Genomic DNA, 20,392 nt, shown 5'->3' on the forward strand with positions numbered 1-20,392 from the left:
GATTCAAAGATCCCCTGCAAGTTTATGCATGTGAGTCCATTTAAGAGTCTTGACCTATGGCAAGGGATTTTGCTTACTCTAGACTTTATAAAGAATTAATTGAGAATAGCTGAACCCATTCATATTATGAAAAAAGCTGTATATTTCACTAAATTATTAACCTAACAGTGAAACTCAGATGAATGGCAGTGGTTTTGTCACAAACTTCCCGTTTCCTTCTCACTGGGGAGTCTAGGGGATATAGTCTCTACCCTGGGGTAGCTTGGATTCCATGGTTCCTCGAGCTATAACAGCACCTGCTGCTCTTTAGAGCCATACTGGGATGTACATGTTTATATTAGGGATGTAACTCACTCTTTATTTATACACTTGTGCAAATTTCTTTTTTTAAGTACAAACTCTCTCAACTGTATTGCTAAGGAGTTCTTTTTCTCTCTTAAAAAATGCCTGCTATCAGTAAGTTCCCAAAGGACTTTTCTCTCTGTTTGCAGGAAGCTGCAGTTTACGACCTTTGTCTCGAGTATATTCCATCACTCTTTGTTCTATGCTCCTTGCTATCCTTAGGGGTTGGAAGAAGTTTTGAAACACAATTTTGCTTGAAAAAAAAAGTCTTTGTAATTGAGGTTTGAGCTACAAGCAGATCTCTTGCCCCAAATAGGGTAGAAACATGTAAGCCATTACACCTCCCGTCCCTCTCCCCCAACCACTGACTGAAGCATTTAGGGTGCCCCCATAACTCATTATGCTTAACAGGCAATGACAGATTGAGCAGAGAATGTAAGCAGAAAGTAAAGTTATTGTACTTCATAGTTATCCAGTCTCACCTCACACACCTTTACCCAGATACTTTTAAAAATTTGCTTCAGGCTGATGTTTTAAGGCAAAGCTTTATGTGGTGAAACTACTTGAGAGCCATATCCAAGCAAATACATTTCAAAAAGGCAAAAATTATTTCTAAGGCCTATAAGTGTAAAGACAGTTAATATATTCACTCATTCTTTAATCCATTAATTATGTGTTATATGAAATAAAGCAAATGTGAAGTAAGCCTTCTGCCTTCTCGAAAATTATTGAATGATAAAAATAAAGATTTCAGATAAGAAATCAGCTATTAGCTTTGTATTGAATCGATGTAATAGGCCCTATGGAATGTCACTTTTAAGCTTCTAGTAATTTAAAAATGTGCTCTTGGGAGCTAGTAGAAGCTGGTTCCAGTACATCATGTATCAAGTATCCATCTTATTGGGTTTTCTATTTTCACTGGTCTATTCATTGTTTCATTGGTCTATTTGTTTCTGTGTTAACTGATACAGATGAATAATAAGTATTGGTAGGCTAAATCTTCCCATTTTATTATTTTGGGCAAAGGGATGTTGGGTATTTGTGGGGTTTTGTTTTCTTGTAAAGGAGAGCCGTGTAGAATCTCTTGTTCAATTTAGATTCTATTGAATCAATACTAACTCTGTTAGGAACCTGAAATGCAACCTCCTGCATGGAACTGGTCTTCTGGAAGATAAAAGAAGACCTGAAAGGAAAGAAGTAATCACTTTGTCCGAGAATATCTTAAATCTCTGCATTGCTGTTTTGGTGACTTCTCTGGCCTCCACTGCCCACAGTAGAGTTTGGTCTATAATGGCATGACATTTCTTGACACTTTCAAAGAGAAGAGAAAAGGAGAGGTGCTGTTGAGGTTTATTTACTATTTTATTTTACTTTATTTATTTACTTTTTTTTAAAGGTTAATTTTCCACAGTAATTTCTAAAGTTGTGACTAGGGGGTGGAAAGGAGGAATTAAGTTGCTATGAATTTTTAACTCATCTTTGTAAGTAGTGTGTGAATGACAGTGGAAGAGAGTTTCAAATTGAAGTAATGGATCCATGACTTTCACCAAGGTCATTTTTCAGGTTACCTATATTTATTTTTTCTCTAAATACCTAATACCATCATATGACTCAGAGTTAAAAACATCTTTACCTAACAAAATTATAAGTTTTCTTTAGATTTCCTATATATGAATAGGAGTTGAGACTTTCCTCACAAAATATATGGAAATAAATGTAAACCATTTTATTAAGTAGGCTCCGTGCCCAATATAGGGCTCAAACTCATGACCTTGAGATCAAGAGTTGCATGCTCTACTGAGTGAGTCAGCCAGTGGCATCATAAATGTAAACTTTTCAGTGTACTTTGTTAACATAAAGGTTTTGGTCTTTTGGGGGAAAAGACATGAAATGGGAAAAGAATAGTCTTTTGAACAGTGGTCTTGGGACAAGTGGATAACCACATGAAAAAGAAAGGAGTTGAATCCCCATATCACACCATATGCGGAAATTAACTCAAAATGGATCAAAGACCTAAATGTAAGAGCTGAAACTGTAAATCTCTTAAATGAAAACATGGGGTAAAATTTTGAGACCTTAGATTTGTTCACGGATCTTACTTATGATACCAAAACCGCAAATGACAAAAGAGAAACATAGATAAACTGGACTTTATCAAAATTGAAAACTTGTGCTTCAACTGACACTACCAAAAAACTGAAAAGACAGCCTTAACAATGGAAGAAAATACTTACAAAACATATATCTCATAAGGATGTGTGTCTGGAATATATAAAGGACTCTTTCAACTCAATAATAAAAGGACAAATAAACCAGCTTAAAAATGGTCAGATGACCGTTGTAGATATACAAATGGCCAATACACACAGGGAAAGGTGCTCAACATCATTAGTCATCATGGAAATGTAAATTAAAACCAAAATGAGATGCTACTTCACATCTGTTAGGATGACTATAATCTAAAAGTTAGAAAATAAGTGTTGGCAAGAATGAAGAGAAATTGGAACTCTCATGCAATGTAAAATGGGTACGGCAATTTTGGAAAACAGTTTGACAATTCTTCAAAAAGTTAAACACAGGCAAATCTTCTAAAAGTTACCATAGGACCCAGCAATTCTGCTAGGTATGTAACCCAGAGAATTTAAAACACATGTCCACACAAAAATTTGTACACAAATGGGCATAGCAGCATAATGTAATAGCCAAAAGGTGACACCAACCCAAATGTCCCATTAATTGATGAATGGATAAACAAAATGTGGTATTTCTACACAATGAAATATTATTTGGCTTTAAATAGAATAAAGTACTAATACATACTACAACATTAATGGACTTTGAAAACATAGTAAAAGAAGCTGGTCACAAAGACCACAAAAAAGGCAATTTATATGAAATTTCCAGAATAGGTAAATTATAGAGACATACAGCATATTAGTATTTGCTTAGGCCTGGGGGTAATAGGGAAATTGGAGGATAATATCTAAAGGATATGGAATTTCTTTCCAAAGTGATAAGAATTTTCTAAGATTCATTGTGGTGATGATTCCACAACTCTTTGAATATTCTGAACACCATTGAATTATGTGCTTTAAATGGTGATTATATTGAATTATATCTCAATAAAGCTGTTATAAAATCCCCAAAAACCCAGTGTGATGGTTAACTTTATGTGTCGCTTGCCTAGGCCATTGTACCCAGATATTTGGTCAAACACTAGCAAACTAGTTGCTGTTGAAGATATTTTTATATGATACTGACATTTAAATAAGTAGACTCTGAGTAAATCAGATTACCTTCCATAACGTGGGTAGGCCTCTCCCAAAGAACTGAGAAAACAACAAGAGAAAAAAGAGTGATGTTTCCTAAGGGAGAGGGCCAGCAGACTACCTTTAGACTCAAGATGCCACATCAAATTCTTCCTGGAGTCCCTAGCCTACTGCCCTTGCCCACAGATTCTGGACTTGCCAATACCTACAATCACATAAACCAATTCCTTAAAATCAATCAGTCAATTCATCAATATCTCTCTCCCTGTGTCCATGTATGTGTGTGTGTGTGTATAAATAATATAATTATTGTCTATTAAGTCTATTATCTATAAATCTATTAAAATCTAATTCTTTATGGGGCGCCTGGGTGGCCCAATCGGTTGAGCGTCCGACTTCAGCTCAGGTCGCGATCTCACCGTTGGTGAGTTCGAGCCCCGCGTCAGGCTCTGGGCTGACGGCTCAGAGCCTGGTGCCTGCTTCCGATTCTGTGTCTCCCTCTCTCTCTGCCCCTCCCCTGCTCATGCTCTGTCTCTCTCTGTCTCAAAAATAAATAAACATTAAAAATTTAAAAAAAAATCTAATTCTTTATAATGACATATATATACAGCTATGACAACACACTTTCATTTTGCTACTGTAATCTACTGTTGTGCCATTGGGGTCTAAAGGGTAGTCCTGACTTGGTACTTACTAACAGGGATCAGAAGTTACTCCTGCAGAGCCTTACGACAACTCAGAAGAAAAAAGTGTTAATTTTAAACTTGTTGAGAAAGGAAATGTTTATTTAAATTCTGTTCCCAGGCTTGCAGTACTTGGTCAAACTGGAACACACCTACAGGTATTGGCAGTATACGTGAGTACAATAATTGGAAAGCAATAAACATGAAGATTTATAAAAATGTTTCTATCTTTTGACTCACCAAGTTCTAGGTATTCATCTTCAAAACTTATCTAGAGAATCAGAAAAACACTACGTACATATATAAGTATATATAGTACATATATAGAAATCTATATATAGATCTGTAATTAGTAAAAAAGGTGTAGTTACATTAGTTACATTATATAGTCATATCTATTATAGTTTTTTAGTTGTGGGCTAAATCATGTCCCCCCCCCCCACCCCGCCCACTGCTGCCAAATTCATGTGTTGAAGTCCTAACTCCCTATAGCTCAGAATGTAACCATGTTGGTAGATAAATTCTTGTTCAGATAAATTCGTATTTAGATAAATTCTTATTGTAGACAAATTCTTTAAACAAGTAATTAAGTTAAAATGAGGTCTTCAGGCTGGGCTCTAATCCAGTATGACTCTTGTCCTTATAAGAAATGGAAATTTGGACACAAACATGCACACACACAGAAGAAAGGCCATGTGAAGACAGAGGGAGAAGACATCCATCTACAAGTCTAGGAGAGGGGCCTTAGAAGAAATCAACTCAGGGGTGTCTGGGTGGCTCAGTCGATTAAGCGCCGACTTCAGCTGAGGTCATGATATCACAGTCTGTGAGTTCAAGCCCCGCGTCAGATTCTGCTTCAGATTCTGTGTCTCCCTCTCTCTCTGCCCCTCCCCTGCTCATGCTTTGTCTCTCTCTATCTCAAAAATAAATAAAAACATTAAAAAAAATTAAAAAAAAAAAAAGAAGAAATCAACTCTGCCAATACAGTCTGTGGTACTTTGTTATGGCAGTGCTAGCAAACTAATACTAACATATAATACATAATTATAAAATTAAATAAATAAGCAATTATTATAATTATAAATAATTATAACTATTATAATTATAAAATAAGCAATTATTATAATTATAAAATTAAATAAAATCTAAATAGCAGCAAGATTATTTATTTCCAGCTCAGAGCTTGATGTGGGGCTCTATCTTTCCACCATGAGATTATGACCTGAGCCAAAAATCAAGAGTCAGAACTCAACTGACCAAGTCACCCAGGTGCCCCTGATAGTAGGTTTAAGTTGATGTATCAATATGTTGGCCTATAATATAGTCATTAAAATGAAAATTATGATGACTTTATTGCAAAAGAGGTTACAATAGGCTATAAGTAAACAATAGAACACTATTTAGCAGTCAGAAGAAATAAAACAAAAACTATGTACATTCACATGCAGAATTCTCCAAAATGTAAAACTGAGTGATTAAAACAACAACAACAACAATGTGATTTATAGCTTAATACTGTTAATACAAATGTAAGGGCACATCCACAATGAACAATATACATTGTTCATGAATAGGTATGCACTTAGATAAAGGTTAGATGATGTGTATTGGGAGAAAACACCGTAAGTGTATGAGCATGGGTGATTGTGAGTGGAGTCAGGGACTGGGGATCTGCAAGGAAGGGAACTGGCTAAGACACTAAATATCCTGAGAAGCATGGAGGAACTGATGAAGATAATGTGCCCAGAGGCAGAGGCAGCCAAGGAGGCTTGATTGCATCCATCCAACTGAGCCTCTGAAGTGCAACTAGAAACAAAGAGATGCTGGATGAAAGTTCAGAATACAAGAAAATCTATCTATTCTACGGTTAAACATCTATAAGAGAATTTATATGACTGAACAAGAAATTGAATAACAGAAAAGTAGGTAAGTTGATGGTGGTAAAATTGGGAGTATATATATATATTTTTAACTTTTTAAAGTTTATTTTTGAGAGACACAGAGACAGCATGAGCAGGGGAGGGACAGGGAGAGAGGGAGAGAGAGAATCCCAAGCAGGCTCTGCACCATCAGCACAGAGCCTGATGTGGGGCTAGAACCCATAAAACTGTGAGATCATGATTTGAGACGAAACCAAGAGTTGGACGCTTAACTGCATGAGCCACCCAGGCACCCCTAAGTTGAGAGTATATTTTTAAACTTAATTCTTTATTTTTGTTTTGATGAGAGATTTTTTTCTTTGTTTTTTGGTCCTATAAATCAAGTTTCTGAGGCAAAATAAAATAATGGAAAGTTGCCTTTTTAGTCTGAGATCTTCACTGTGGTATTCTGTTCTTTCCAGAGGGGAGAGAAAACAAAACAAAACAAAACAAAACAAAACAAAACAAAACAAAACAAGAATAACCTGGCTGTTGTCATCAACAAAACAAAATAGATACAATTTTCCAAAAATTCAAGCACAAACTTACCTGTTACCTAAATGATGTGCACAACTGAAACCCAAAGTGAATTTGCTTCATCTTTTTCATTCTGTTCCCCTTGTGTTTTTTCTTCTCAGTTCCATCTCCCTCTTTCCTACTCTTTCTCCAACAAACACCTAAAGTAAGCTTTGTCCCTTCTCCTCGTACCCTGCTGTCAAATGTAGTAAAGAGAACAAAGAAAAACCAATTTGACTCTGACTGCTCTGAGACCTTCAATAGTCATCTCAGTCACTAGGGGAGAAGAGAAAGCCTGCCCACAGATGCCAAGTCGCTCCACTCCCACGTTCCCTGGGCAGCGTATGGAGCTGCCACCACAGCCAAATTTCCGGAGTGTGCTCTCTGTGGTGGAGACAATCCAGGGTAGGAGGTCACTTCACGAGGAGGGGGCTGTTTCCTAGGTTCTGTTTTTGAGAGTAGATCAAATTCCGAGCCTTTTAATTAAAGTCAGCTATGATATTTTCCACCGTGAGGTGGAAAGCTTAAATGCCAGGCAGTGATTCTCTACAATCACTGCACACGAAAATCACCTGGGATGTTTTAAAACATACCCAGGTGTGCGTGCCAATTTAGACCAAATGAATCAGAGTCTCTGGGGGTGGCTCATGGATACTGGTAAATCAGATGTGCAGCCAGGGTCATGCCCCCCTGGGCTGGGATCCTCATTTATTCAGTCTTGCTCTTCTACCATAAATTGAGTCAACGTGTTTAGTGTTACTGTCAGCCATCTACTGTAACAGATGTCAGGAGACTCTTATCTGTTTCTAATGAGACTGGCTTATCTGTCAGCTCTGATATTGAAAAAGAGTATAGTGGTGGGATTATTTCTTTTTTAGAATGAGACCTTATTATTCTGTTGTTAATATGGTTTAATATTGAAATGAATGAATTTGCAGGCATGAGGCACCCTTTTATTTTATATTGCTAATCAAAACTACGTGAAAATCCCCCACAGTATATCTTACTAAAACACAAAGCTGATCAGGATATTTCTAAAAACTGATTCTCTAGAACCCTTTCCGAAAGGTAAGACAGTCAATAATAAGAGTGTAAATAAATATTACTTTCAGAGTTTAACTTAGAAAAGATGTCAGATTTTGATCTCAATTACATGCTTCTCCCCGGTTGTATTAAGTAATTAATTTAGAGAGACTGGAGAGAAGGGGCTCAGAAGGAAGGCTGGATACTCTTCTTTCATGGGTACAAACATGCTATATCTCTCATCTTTAAAAAAAACAAAAACAAAACTTCTCATCAATCCTATATCCTTTCCAGGTAACATCCTGTATCTGTATCCCTTTAGAAAGAGTAGTTTATAATAGCTGTTTTTCATTTTCATATTTTCTGTACCTGTTCTCACTTTAACTCTTTTGAGCCAGGTTTTATTCTTATTTTTCCATTAAAGTATCTTTTGGAAAGGCCACTAATAACTTCCTTGCTTTCAAAAACAACGGTTACATCTCAGTCCATATCTTACTCATCTCATCAGTGTAATGTAACAAGGTTGTTACTCCCTTGATCCTTTGCTTGGCATCTGGGATGCCACTTTCTCTTGATTCCCTTCCCATCTCCCTGAATGCTCCTCTGTGTCCTGTGCTGGTTCCTCCTCATCTCCTTCAACATTCGTATCAGATTGCCCCAGGGTTCCTTCCCCTGCCCTCTCTATCCTCTTCCTCTAGAGCCTAGATTTCCTATCTCCTAAAATTCCACACATATGTTAATGTCTACCCATTTATATTTCTGTCTTCTGTCTTTTTCCTCAAGCATAGACTCCTTTGTCAACATGTCCTCTTGGACATTAATAATCATCCCTAGTTTAATACATACAAAATGAACTCTTGGATTTTTCTCCTCCAGTCTATTCCTCCCACAATCCTCCCAATCTTAGTAAAAGACAACTTCATTCTACCAGTTGCTTGGTCAAAAATCTTGCCTCCATCCTTGATTTCTTTCTTCTATACTCCATATCCAACTTATTAGCTAATCCTGACAGCTCTACCTTTGAAGTTATCCAGAAGGCTACCTCCTCCATTGCTACCACCCCATCCCTGATTACCATCACCTCCCATCTGTAGATTGCTGGCTGTTCTTTATGTTCCCATTCTTGCCAGTGCCTCTCCTCCAGTCCTCTCACCCCTACTGCACACAGCAGCGCACAACTCCACACGTAAGCCAGGTGTATCATTCCTTGTTCAAAACCCTGGCAAGCCTCCCACATGGTTCAGGATAAAGAGCAAATCCTCACAGTGACCTCCAAGGCCCCACATGGCTGGGCCCTACCACCTCCTTGGCCTCTTCTCTTAGCACGGTCATGCATGCTCACTGGTCACAGCACACTAGCCTTCTTTCTGTTCCCAAAAACCCCTAGCATGTGTCCTTCTTTCTGGAATGTTCTGCTTCCGTGCTCTTTCCTTTTCCAGAATGCTGTATTTCTAGGAGCCACATAACTTACATCCTTGCTTCCTTTTCTGCAAGTGTCACCTCCAGAGAAGACCACTCTGACCACCTTGTGTAAAATAGCAATATTTTTCTACTTCCCTCCCTTATCTTATTCTTGACCACTTTGCTTTTTCTCCCCAGCGCTTATTATCAGCCGACATTAAACATTTTTGTAAACATTTTTTGTCTGTTCCCCCCACTATGTTGTAAGCTCCACAAGGCTATTTTGTTCACTGCTTCATCCATAGCACCAAGAACAATGCATGGCAAATGGTAAGTGTTCAGTAAATATATACTGTTTGAATTGTAACTCTGATTTCTTTAATTTCTAGAAAAATTTCTTTCCCATCCCATGTTCTGAATTTCTATTATTTGATCACTTACTCTTTGTATTTTTAACCAAATTACATTGATAGATTCCCCAAAACTCTGTGTATCTCTTAATAGGTACATTTCAGCACCATATTTCACTGAATATAAGACCTTATCAATTATAAGATACATGATTATTTTATATGCCACTAAGAAAAAAAATTGCTGCTGCCTATATAACATGAACTTATTGTAAGAAACATCTTTATGATTTATTAAAATTTAAGAAGTAAATGTCTCTTAAAATTAGTGAAATATGAAATTAAGCATTTATCATGTGGCAGATATTACCCCTCTGTATATCAAGAGTTATAGAGGCTAGTAAGAGGAGAAACAGGTGTGTGTGTGTGTGTGTGTGTGTGTGTGTGTGTGTGTGTGTGTTCTAATAATGTGGGCCATGGTGAGTGTATTAAAGAAAGGAGGAGGGTAGCCATAGAGATTATTTTGTTGTGTGTGCTTGGTATACTGGAAGACAGAGTGAAAACTGATTTTATCTTAACAAGTTTCTTATTTTGTGCTTTTTTTTAATCTCATTTTGTGGCTATTGAGAAGCGTCTACTTTTTAAGGGATAGGCATAGGTGATAAAAATAGCACAAAACACAAAGACCAAGACAAATAATTTCCAAATTAATCCAACAAATTTATTTTTAAACAAATAAACAAAGTCTGGTGATATCTTTTGCAAAAGTACCAATTTCATTTGCTTTCATTTCAAAAGCATTTAAGCTTTCCCAAAAGGATGTTTCTGGTGAATAAAATGGAAATCCCAGGTGAAAAACTGCCAGCTCAGTTATCAGAGCGTTTGATTTAAAATTGCTGAGAGGCAGTTGACTTCAACTCTGCATGTCTGCAAGACATTGTATCATCAGTAGAGCTTCTCTTGAAATTACTTGTACATAGATACTGAATCACTTTACATGGCAGCTGGTCGTAAAGGATCCAGGGCTTAAGACACCATGCAATATTAGATTAGCAGTAGTGTTTTACAGGGACATTATCACTGAGAGCAAACAACAACATTGAAGGGCAAAGAACAATTCCATCCTAAGCTACACCTAAGCTACACTTATTCCTACCCAATAAGAAGTGCTTTCAATGACTAAAAAGAACATCTTTTCTCATAAGGCAGATCATTTTCCATAGTGATTTGTTCATGCATAACTCTAACCTCACATTTAATATTTTTAGATTCATTTCCATCCCAAAAGCCCTAAATTATGTACACTGAAAACTTGGGAGAGCAAGAAAGAAACTTTAAAGTAAACAGTATGTGTAAATTTCCCTTCTCTCCTACCTCTTGAATCTTTTGTTGGACTCTTTAGTAGGTCTTTATTGGACTTATCAGTATACTGTACTGTGGGAAGGAAAAGTTTCAAAACAAGTGGAGTATAAGGTTTTATGTAAGAATGGGCTTAAACTAACTGGAAAGGGACATCCAAGATCGGGGAGGAAACTGAAGGCTCACAGAGAAAGAAGAAATGAGTTGGAATTTGACAGCTGGTGCCTGAGAGAAGGTTTAAGCAGTTTCCATGAGAAGTGGACCTTTGGGGAGGGGGATAGCACTAAAAGAAGGGGGATGCTTTGCTATGTTGTATGTGCTACACACCCACCTGTATGCTGCTCTGCCTCTTGAAACTTTACTGAAAGTGTGTAATCTTTTCAGTGCTTTTTGAAGTTAAGCTTGTAACTTTTTGGAGGGGTGTGTGTGATAGGATACTGAGATTGGCCACAGGGTGAATGCAAATCAGTGTAAAAACGCCTAGCTTTATTTGACTCACATTTACTTACCTTCCCAAGACTCGATGGAAGAGTAGGCCCATCTTGGCTAAAATGCAAAGTATGCACAGTGGGCTTGTTTTGTCCAAAGGCCTCCCCCTCACTCTATATCAGCAGATCCACGGAGGTGCCCCTGACCCCTGAACTGCCCACTTGTACTGGCCCATGTGCTCACATCTTCCATTCCATCCACCAGAAGTACCATGTCCTGAGTCCTTCTCCATTAGAGACACGGTAAGTGAATGGCCAGTTAAAGGGTGAGTAACTGGTAGGAGAATGTAGTGGTTAAGAACATGGAGCATGGAATCAAAGAGACCCAGGTTTGAATTAGTTCTGGCTCTTCCTAGTTATACTAAATTAGAAAAGCTTCTTAGCTTTTCACTTAGCCATTATTTTCTTCAGGTGAAAGAAAGTGAATGCCTACCTCTTGATGGGGGTGAGAGAATTAAATAAAATAGTGTCTGCACAGTGGACACAATTGTTTTGATCTCACCAGCGCCCCATCTTTTTTTTCTTCTGGTGACAGAGTCTGTCTCTGGTTCAATGCCCTATATCCCGGCAGCAGTGAGTCCATCTGAGTCTATCCCAGGGTTATGTTTAATCCTGGACCTAAGGAGAGGATAACCCTTTTATGCCCTTGTCATGATCCAGACCTGCTGATGGCCATGTCCTCTGCTCTGTGGAAAGACCAGTTTGAACAAATCAAGCTGAAGACCAGTTTGGAGTAATATGGCTGGTTAGGATATTTAGATCAATTCTTACACTTAAAAAAAAAATGCTGTAAACTGTTTTTTATTTTGTTACCTTAAAATCATCAAGGAGCTAAAAAGATAGTAAGGTTACAACCTAAGAATGGGAACGAGGGGAAACTGCTTAAACCCATAGAGGATCTCAAAACTGAACTTCTGTTTTGATTAAGTCAGCTGTGTGGAGGGCATAAATCCAATCCTAAAAATCCATCCAAGTTGGAATGTTTAATAGCACACTGGTCCTCGTAAAGCTACAGCCCCTAAGGGCAAAGACCTTAGAACAGGATCTTGAAGTAAATCTGACTCCCCATCTCACTATCACTACCACCAGAAGAGACTGCAAAAGGAGGTTCCCTCGGAACACTTTAGAACAGGAAGGGGAAAGTCCCTAGTTTTTTTTCCTGCAGTTTTGCAGCCCCAAATCATATCACTTAAACAGCCCAAAAAACCTTGAGACCAAATTTAGTTTGAAGTGGTTCTGGGCTGGTAAAGTTGTATGATAAAAGCAAAAGAAAAGCCTCACTAAAGAATTACTTTATTGTAGGCATCAAAGACTTTTCATAAATGATTTTTCCAGTAAAAACATGTGGATCTCACAGTAAAAAATAACAAAGCCCAGAAGGAAACAAAGCAACATGAGTGAAACTTCCAAATAATAAGCAAGAGAAACAAAACTAAAGACATTAGATGTTAGAATTAGTAGACAAGGTTTGTTTTTTAAAATGTGTAACATGGTTAAGCAAAAAAAGGCAGGCTCGTAAACATCAGAAAGCAAATTTCAACAAAGTTCAAAAGACTGAATCCATACAGTGATGTTCTTGCACTGTGATTTATAATTACATTATAAATTACATTATAATGTAATTTGTAATTACAACACAATTATAAATTTGAAATAAAAATTAAAAAGACAATAATGTCCCTATATATTTGATTTTTAAGAAACACATTTGTAAACTAATAGAAAAAATATGGACATTAGAAAATATTTTTAACAGGATGATATTGTTTTCAAATGAAACAAGTAAACAACTAAAACGTGTCAGGTATATTGTAAGTCAAATTTGGAGGAAATTTATATTCTTAAAATATAAATAATTCCAAAAAATGAAGACTAAAAATTAATGAGCCAAGCATACATCCCAAGAAGTTAGAATAGAGGAAAATAAAGCCAAAGAAAGTAGAAAGAAGGAAAAATATGAAAACATAAATAAATAAAATATGAAATAAACATATGATAGACAAAGCCAAAGGATGGTTCTTAAAAATGCTAATATAAATTATAAGCCTCTGGTAAATCTTGTGAAGAAAACAGATTTCTGAGTCCAAGATGGGGCACAGAATCTATATATTTTTACGCTCTATGGCTTAACAGACACATGAAAAGATGCTCAATATCACTTATCATCAGGGAAATACCAATCAAAACTACAATGAGTTATCACCTCACACCTGCAAGAATGGCTAAAATTAACAACACAAGAAACAAGTGTTGGTGACGATGTGGAGAAAAGGGAATCTTCTTACACTGCTGGTGGGAATGCAAACTGGTGCAGCCACTCTAGAAAACAGTATGGAGGTTCCTCCATGCTAAATGTTTAGACATCCTAAATGTCTATCAACTGATGAATGGATAAAGAAGATGTGGTGTATATAATGTATTCACACAAACATACACATACACACACATATACAATGGAATACTACTCAGCCAAAAAAAAAAAAAAAATGAAATGTTGCCATTTGCAATGACATGGATGGAGCTAGAGGGTATTATGCTAAGCAAAATAAGTCAGTCAAAGAAAGGCAAATACCATATGATTTCACTCATATGTGGGATTGAAGAAACAAAACAAACTGTGGGGGGGGGAATGGACAGAAGAAAACCAAGAAACAAGACTAACTATAGAGAATAAACTGAGGGTTACTGGAGGGGTGTGGATGGGGGGACGGATTAAATAGGTGATGGGCGCTGGGTATTGTATGGAAGCAATGAATCACTAAATTCTACACCTGAAACTAAAATTACACTGTATGTTAACTAACTGGAATTCAAATAAAAGCTTGGTAAGAAAAAAATAAAAAGCTCTATGGCTTAATAGTTCATGTCGCTTCAAACAAAGACCAATTATAAAATTGTGACTTTACTTACCAACTTTATGAAAAGGTTATAGTTTAAATAGACATACTTACAATAAAAAAAATAAAGCCTAGGTGGTAATTATTTATACTTCTATGGTCCCTAATATCTCTTATCCCCTTACTTAGATTCTTCTTATTCTAGGGACTTCCAAGATTTGAAAGTAGAATAGCCAGTATGACTGGGCCATTCTCCCAGATTTTATCAGCTGCGTTTCAAAAAAGGCTCTCTGACTCCCTTAGAAGTCCTGGAACGGTAGGGCTCCGGCTCCCAGTCTTCTGTTCTCAGAAGTGGTAGAATTTGAAAGTAGGCAAGATTTGCCTCCAGGACCATCTCTCTTCCTTAAAGTTTCCATCTGTCCTCCACATGGAGGCCCAGCCTCCAAGATGCTGCCTCCACCTGTTAAATACCTTCTTTTTCCAACACCCTAGTCTGGACTGCTGTACTCAAATAATTTTGGGGGTTCTGAACCTCTTTCGATAGTCCAATTTCTATAAGGATCCTAATCTCAGCTAGCTGTTGTGATAAGCTAATTTGTTTAAAAAGCTAATAACCAAAACGATTTAGGTGTTACTTCCTTGAGGCTGGCAGTTACTCAACTTCTAGGGAAATGAGATTGGTCTGAACATATGTAAAGTTTTATTTGGATCTTGAAAAATATAGTGTTAAATGACCCAATTTCATCTTTTTATTTATTATTTATTTTTTTTTTAGAGACAGAGTGCACACACGAGTGGGGGGAGGGGCAGACGGTGAGGGGACAATCTTAGCAGGTTCCATGCTCAGGTCATCACGGAGCCCAACATGGGCTTAATATCAGGACCGTGAGATCCTGACCTGAGTTGAAATTGTCGGACACTTAACTGATTGAGCCACCCAAGCGCCCCCAACTTCATATTTCTAGATGCTTTATGGATACAGAATCTTTTCAAAATTGAGGCTTGTAAATGTTCTGTTTGCCACAATCAAGAGTGACTGAAAAAAAAATCTAATGAAGTTTAAAGAACCCATCTCAATGGTTTTATGAACCAGAAATGTATAATGATTTACTTTTCTTATTTAAAATAAGCATTGGGGGGGTTATATAATCTTAGTCCCTAAAATCCCTAATCTGATATGTAAAATTATCATGACTTGAATCTTTACCAAGAACATGAAGAATATACAAATATGACAAAAATATTGTCCTAAGAAAGATTTGAATGTTAGCATAAGTGAATAAAATAGCAAGTCTTTGCAAGAGTGCTCAAGTTAGTGATAGCAATGGATTTACTCTCACACCAAATCATACTGTTGCCTCCAGACTTTTCATTTGCCAAAAGTGACCTTTGATGGTCAAAGTTAATACATATGCACATGACTATTTTCTCAGTTCTAAATAAAGGTTAAAAGGCTAAGGTATTTTAGTTAACACTTTAAGGTATTTTATTTATTTTTTAATTTTTTTTTGACACACACACACACACACACACACACACACACACAGAGCATGAGCAGGAGACGGGCAGAGAGAGAGGGAGACACAGAATCTGAAGCAGGCTCCAGGCTCTGAGCTGTTAGCACAGACCCTGGTGCAGGGCTTGAACCCACGAACCACAAGATCATGACCTGAGCTGAAGTCGGAAGCTTAACTGACTGAGCCACCCAAACACCCCTGGGTGTTTTATTTATTAGGTATTTCATTAATTAAATTAATAAAGTGAATAAGAGTCTTTTAATTTCATGAATAAGGAAATGGAGACACAGCAAGGCAAAGTGACTTTCCTGTAGTCACAAAGGAAGACAGTGGCACATTTCCAATATATTTGATCTGTCCCTTCTTGCTAGTCTATGCTTCATTTAACCAGCTGAAGCATAGCAAACTCTGGGATTTGCTCACATAATTTTTTTTCTTTTTCAAAAAGGTGTGAAAACACTCAGTGTGTTAAGGTTGGGCAGTGAAGCCAGATGTGGGCAGATGGCAGACTATGTGTGAACAGCCCTGACTCTTGCAAGGTCAATAGAAGGCAATGGAGCATTCATCTGACATTATATTCAAGTCTATAATCTCTCAAGGCACAGTAGGGGGAAGAGCCTCCCTGCCTTCCCAGGACAACCCAGTGTAAGTGAAAATATGTGTTTCTGAAGGTCACTGAAGGATCTGCAAAGAGAAGATAGTTGATACTGACACATTCTCTACTTCTTGCTGTCTGTTTGATCATGATCAGGCATGTAGATTCACACATGCACAAGGCCACAATATACAAAGTTATTCAATGTAATATTGTTGTAACATGGGAAAAGGAAACAAGCTTTCTGTCCACCAGTAGGGTTGTGGACAGATTGTGACTTTATTCATTAATGGGAAACTTTAAGGTAGTTAAAGTAAATGAATTAGATCTACAAGAATTATTAAGTCTTAAAAGCATAATGTAGAAAGAAGTAAAATGACATGGAAGTTGCTGGTACCTTTTGACCATCTATGTCACTCCCTTTTGGTTGTGCATTCGTAATCGAAGCAAGATAAAGATTTTCTTAGAAAATCTGCATCATCAAAGTCTTTGATTTTATATTTTCTAACATATCCTTCTATAGGAAAATAATCTATAACCTATATTTATAGAGTAATTGGTTTCTTTTCTACTGTGTCTGTTAATAATACTTCCAGTTCTGGTAAATTCTATGTGCAGAATTCTCATGAAGATGTAGTACTGGACCACATACCTTATATGTGTTTAGAAAGAAAACTTATTTTATTTTATATATAATTTATTGTCAAATGGGCTAACATACAGTGTGTGAACTATGCTCTTGTTTTTGGGGGTAGATTCCTGTGGTTCATTGCTTATATACAACACCCAGCACTCATCCCAACAAGTGCCCTCCTCAATGCCCATCACCCATTTTTCCCCTCTCTCCCACCCCCCATCCACCCTCAGTTTGTTCTCTGTATTTAAGAGTCTTTTGTGGTTTGCCTCCCTCCCTCTCTGTTAGAAACTATTTTTTTCCCTTCCTCTCCCCCATGGTCTTCTGTTAAGTTTCTCAAGATCCACATATGAGTGAAAACAAATGATATCTGTCCTTCTCTGACTGACTTATTTCACTCAGCATAATACCTTCCAGTTCCATCCACATTGCTGCAAATGGCCAAATTTCATTCATTCTCATTGCCAAGTAGTATTCCATTGTATATATAGACCACCACTTCTTTATCCATTCATCAGTTGATGGACATTTAGACTCTTAGAAAGAAAACTTAAATGTAAACCCTTTATTATAAAGCATATTTTCCAATGAAAACTTATGCTTTTAAATTAGTTTTTAATAAGCAATACATGTAAATAAACATCAAAAAAGTATAAAAGGGTATATAGGAAATGTTTGCCATACCGTTTTCTGTCTACTCAATTTTCACCCCTCCAACAGGTGAAAACTGTTATTATTTTCATGTTGTAAAATATTTTTAAGCCAATCAAAGAGATGTGTAATAGCTATGTAGTCCAAGTGATTTGTTTATTAGGAAATTTATACAAACATATTTATAGAGAACTGGTATGCATAAATCAATATGCCAGTGCAAGATAAGTAAGACCCATTTTTCCCACTGCAGAGCCTATCATCTAGGAAGAAAAACTAGCAAATTCATTTGTTTTTTTATCTTTTTTATTTTTTTTAAGTTTATTTATTTTTGAGAGAGATAGAGGCAGAGTGTGAGTGGGGGAGGGGTAGAGAGAGAGGGAGACACAGAATCCTAAGCAGGCTCTAGCATGGAGCCCAACTCGGGGCTCCAACTTAGGCACTGTGAGATCATGACCTGAGCCGAAGTCGGATGCTTAACGGACAGAGCCACCCAGGTGCTCCATCAAATTCATTTGTAAGAAAAGCCCCAGTTTGGGATGCATCCCATTGTTATAGTCCACAATAGATCACAAGTTCTGATCTTTATTCTGGAAACATGGTCATATAAACCATAACCATAAGAATTGTATGAATAAAAGAATACAGAATTACATATGACTTGTTAAAAGACACATTTGCCATAACCTCAAATGATGAGTATGATATCAACATTGAGAGAAAGACATTACAAAGAGAAGAAACCACATTAGCAAACACAGAGAGGTAGGAGGTTTATGGCACACTTAAGGAATTACAGGTAGCCTGTTTTGGTTGAAGGGTCATATGTAGCTGAGATTTTGTTTATATTTTGGGAAATATTGAATGGGAAGCCAGGAAAGTTTAATTTGGAGGCAGACTATGGGAAATCCCCAAATCCTGAGGTAAGCAATTTGTGTTTAAATCCACATGTATAGTGAAATTGTTGAAAGTTTTTGCACCGGCACATGGCATGATCAGGGCGGGCTGTCAGGATGAGTAATTTAGTGACAATGTAAACTCGAATTGGAGAATGTGAAAACTGTACTCAAAAAAGATGAGTTAAGGAGGAGAAGCATATACCGGGTTGATTATAGTTTATACCTGGTTTCCTTATATAATCATTAATAGCACATTATTTCAGTCTCAAAAAATATTTTGGCCTGGAAGATAAATTAATACATTCCTCCAGTTAGGAGAATTTTACAATATTCCAAGCATATAAAAGTTGGAACTGGAACTTGGGAAACATTTTCAAGACATGGGAATTAATATTTATGATGCTCGGTAATGAGATATGAAGGCAACAGAAGAGAACCAGTTTAAGATATTGAGTCCATTAAGCGAGAGGGAGACTTGTGGTACCAAGATACAAACTAGGATAGTTAGCGGTAGGAGCAAATTTACAGGTAATGTAAGAGATATTTTTGGTGGTCTTTCCCACGCTTTCCCTCACCTCCACTTCTTTCTTGTTAGAATAGATCCAAATTTGACTATTCACTTTTTGCTATATAACCGTATTCTTATGGTAAAGGAATCCAGGTTAGTCTAAGCTAATCATTGTAACTAATCACTGCCGTGATTGGCTTAGGAAGGGTCATGTGACCTACTTCTGGCCAATGAGATGCTGAGGGGAGGTTAATAGAAAGTACACATCTAGAAAAGATTTATTAGTTCTTATAAAAAAGCCCAAGGAAAAATAGGGTCTGTTTTGCTACCTTCAGACATTGGTATAAAAAAAAAATAGCTGCTGAAGCTGCTGTAATCATCTTGGGATCTGAAGTGTATGCCTGGTGATATGCTGAGATGGGCAGAGTGGTAACATAAAGGGGGGCGGTGATGCTACTGACCACTGAATTAATCACTTCTGGAGTCTCTCTGCCTCAGGACTTCTTGTGAGATGAGGTGACAAATCCCCTGTTTGGAACATTTTCAATTGTGTCTTCTATTAGTTATATTTCCAAAATTCTCTTAAGTGATACAAAGATAAGTGCAGGGATAGGTTAGATCGGTGGGAAATCATAATGTGACCCCAGATTAATATCTCAAGCTGAAGTAAGCCCTTCATCATTTAACCTTCCATAGAATTTCATCTATACATCTCATTTGTTTCTTTTCCCTTTCTAACCAATACTATAACCATCCGAGTAGATGTCCTGTGTCTTCCTTGAGATTGTAAACCCTTCTTCATGTTGTATCTTTGCAGCACACATACCACTGCTTATATAATGGAAGTCCTGAATAAGTAGGTCTTTAAGTAATTAATGAATACATTGAACAACTCTAAGTAAGGCACTTAGAAGGTACACTGCCCAGATGTCAAAAATAAATGTGCTATTTAGGCAATATTAGAGAGTAAGCTATTAGAGATGTTTGAGAAAAGGTTATATGTATATGTACCATTTTATAGCCTGAACCATCTGGATAATTTTGGTATAGAAAATTTTTTCAGTGTAACTGATCAAAGTGTGTAAAATTGTTTTAATAACTAGTTATATTTTCCAGGAGATGTGTAAGAAACCTGAGATTTGACCTCAAAAGAATGTGCTTTAAAATCTACTTCACTAGAAATGATAAATAATCTAATATATGTGAAACCACTTTGAGCTCTTTGGAAACTTCTATATGAATCAAATACATTGTAAATACTAATGATCCATATTTGCAATATGCAAGATTGTTAGCAGTGTTACATTGATGCCTAAGTTACAAAAATACAATTTCTTTCATCCCAGAAAGCTTTTTTTAAAAAAGCAATGAATAGAATTACAAATAATGGTTATTGGTTCT

The sequence above is a fragment of the Panthera pardus genome, unplaced genomic scaffold, assembly GCF_024362965.1.
Source record: "Panthera pardus isolate Hobbes unplaced genomic scaffold, ASM2436296v1 HiC_scaffold_17, whole genome shotgun sequence".
In the NCBI taxonomy this organism is placed as follows: Eukaryota; Metazoa; Chordata; class Mammalia; order Carnivora; family Felidae; genus Panthera; species Panthera pardus.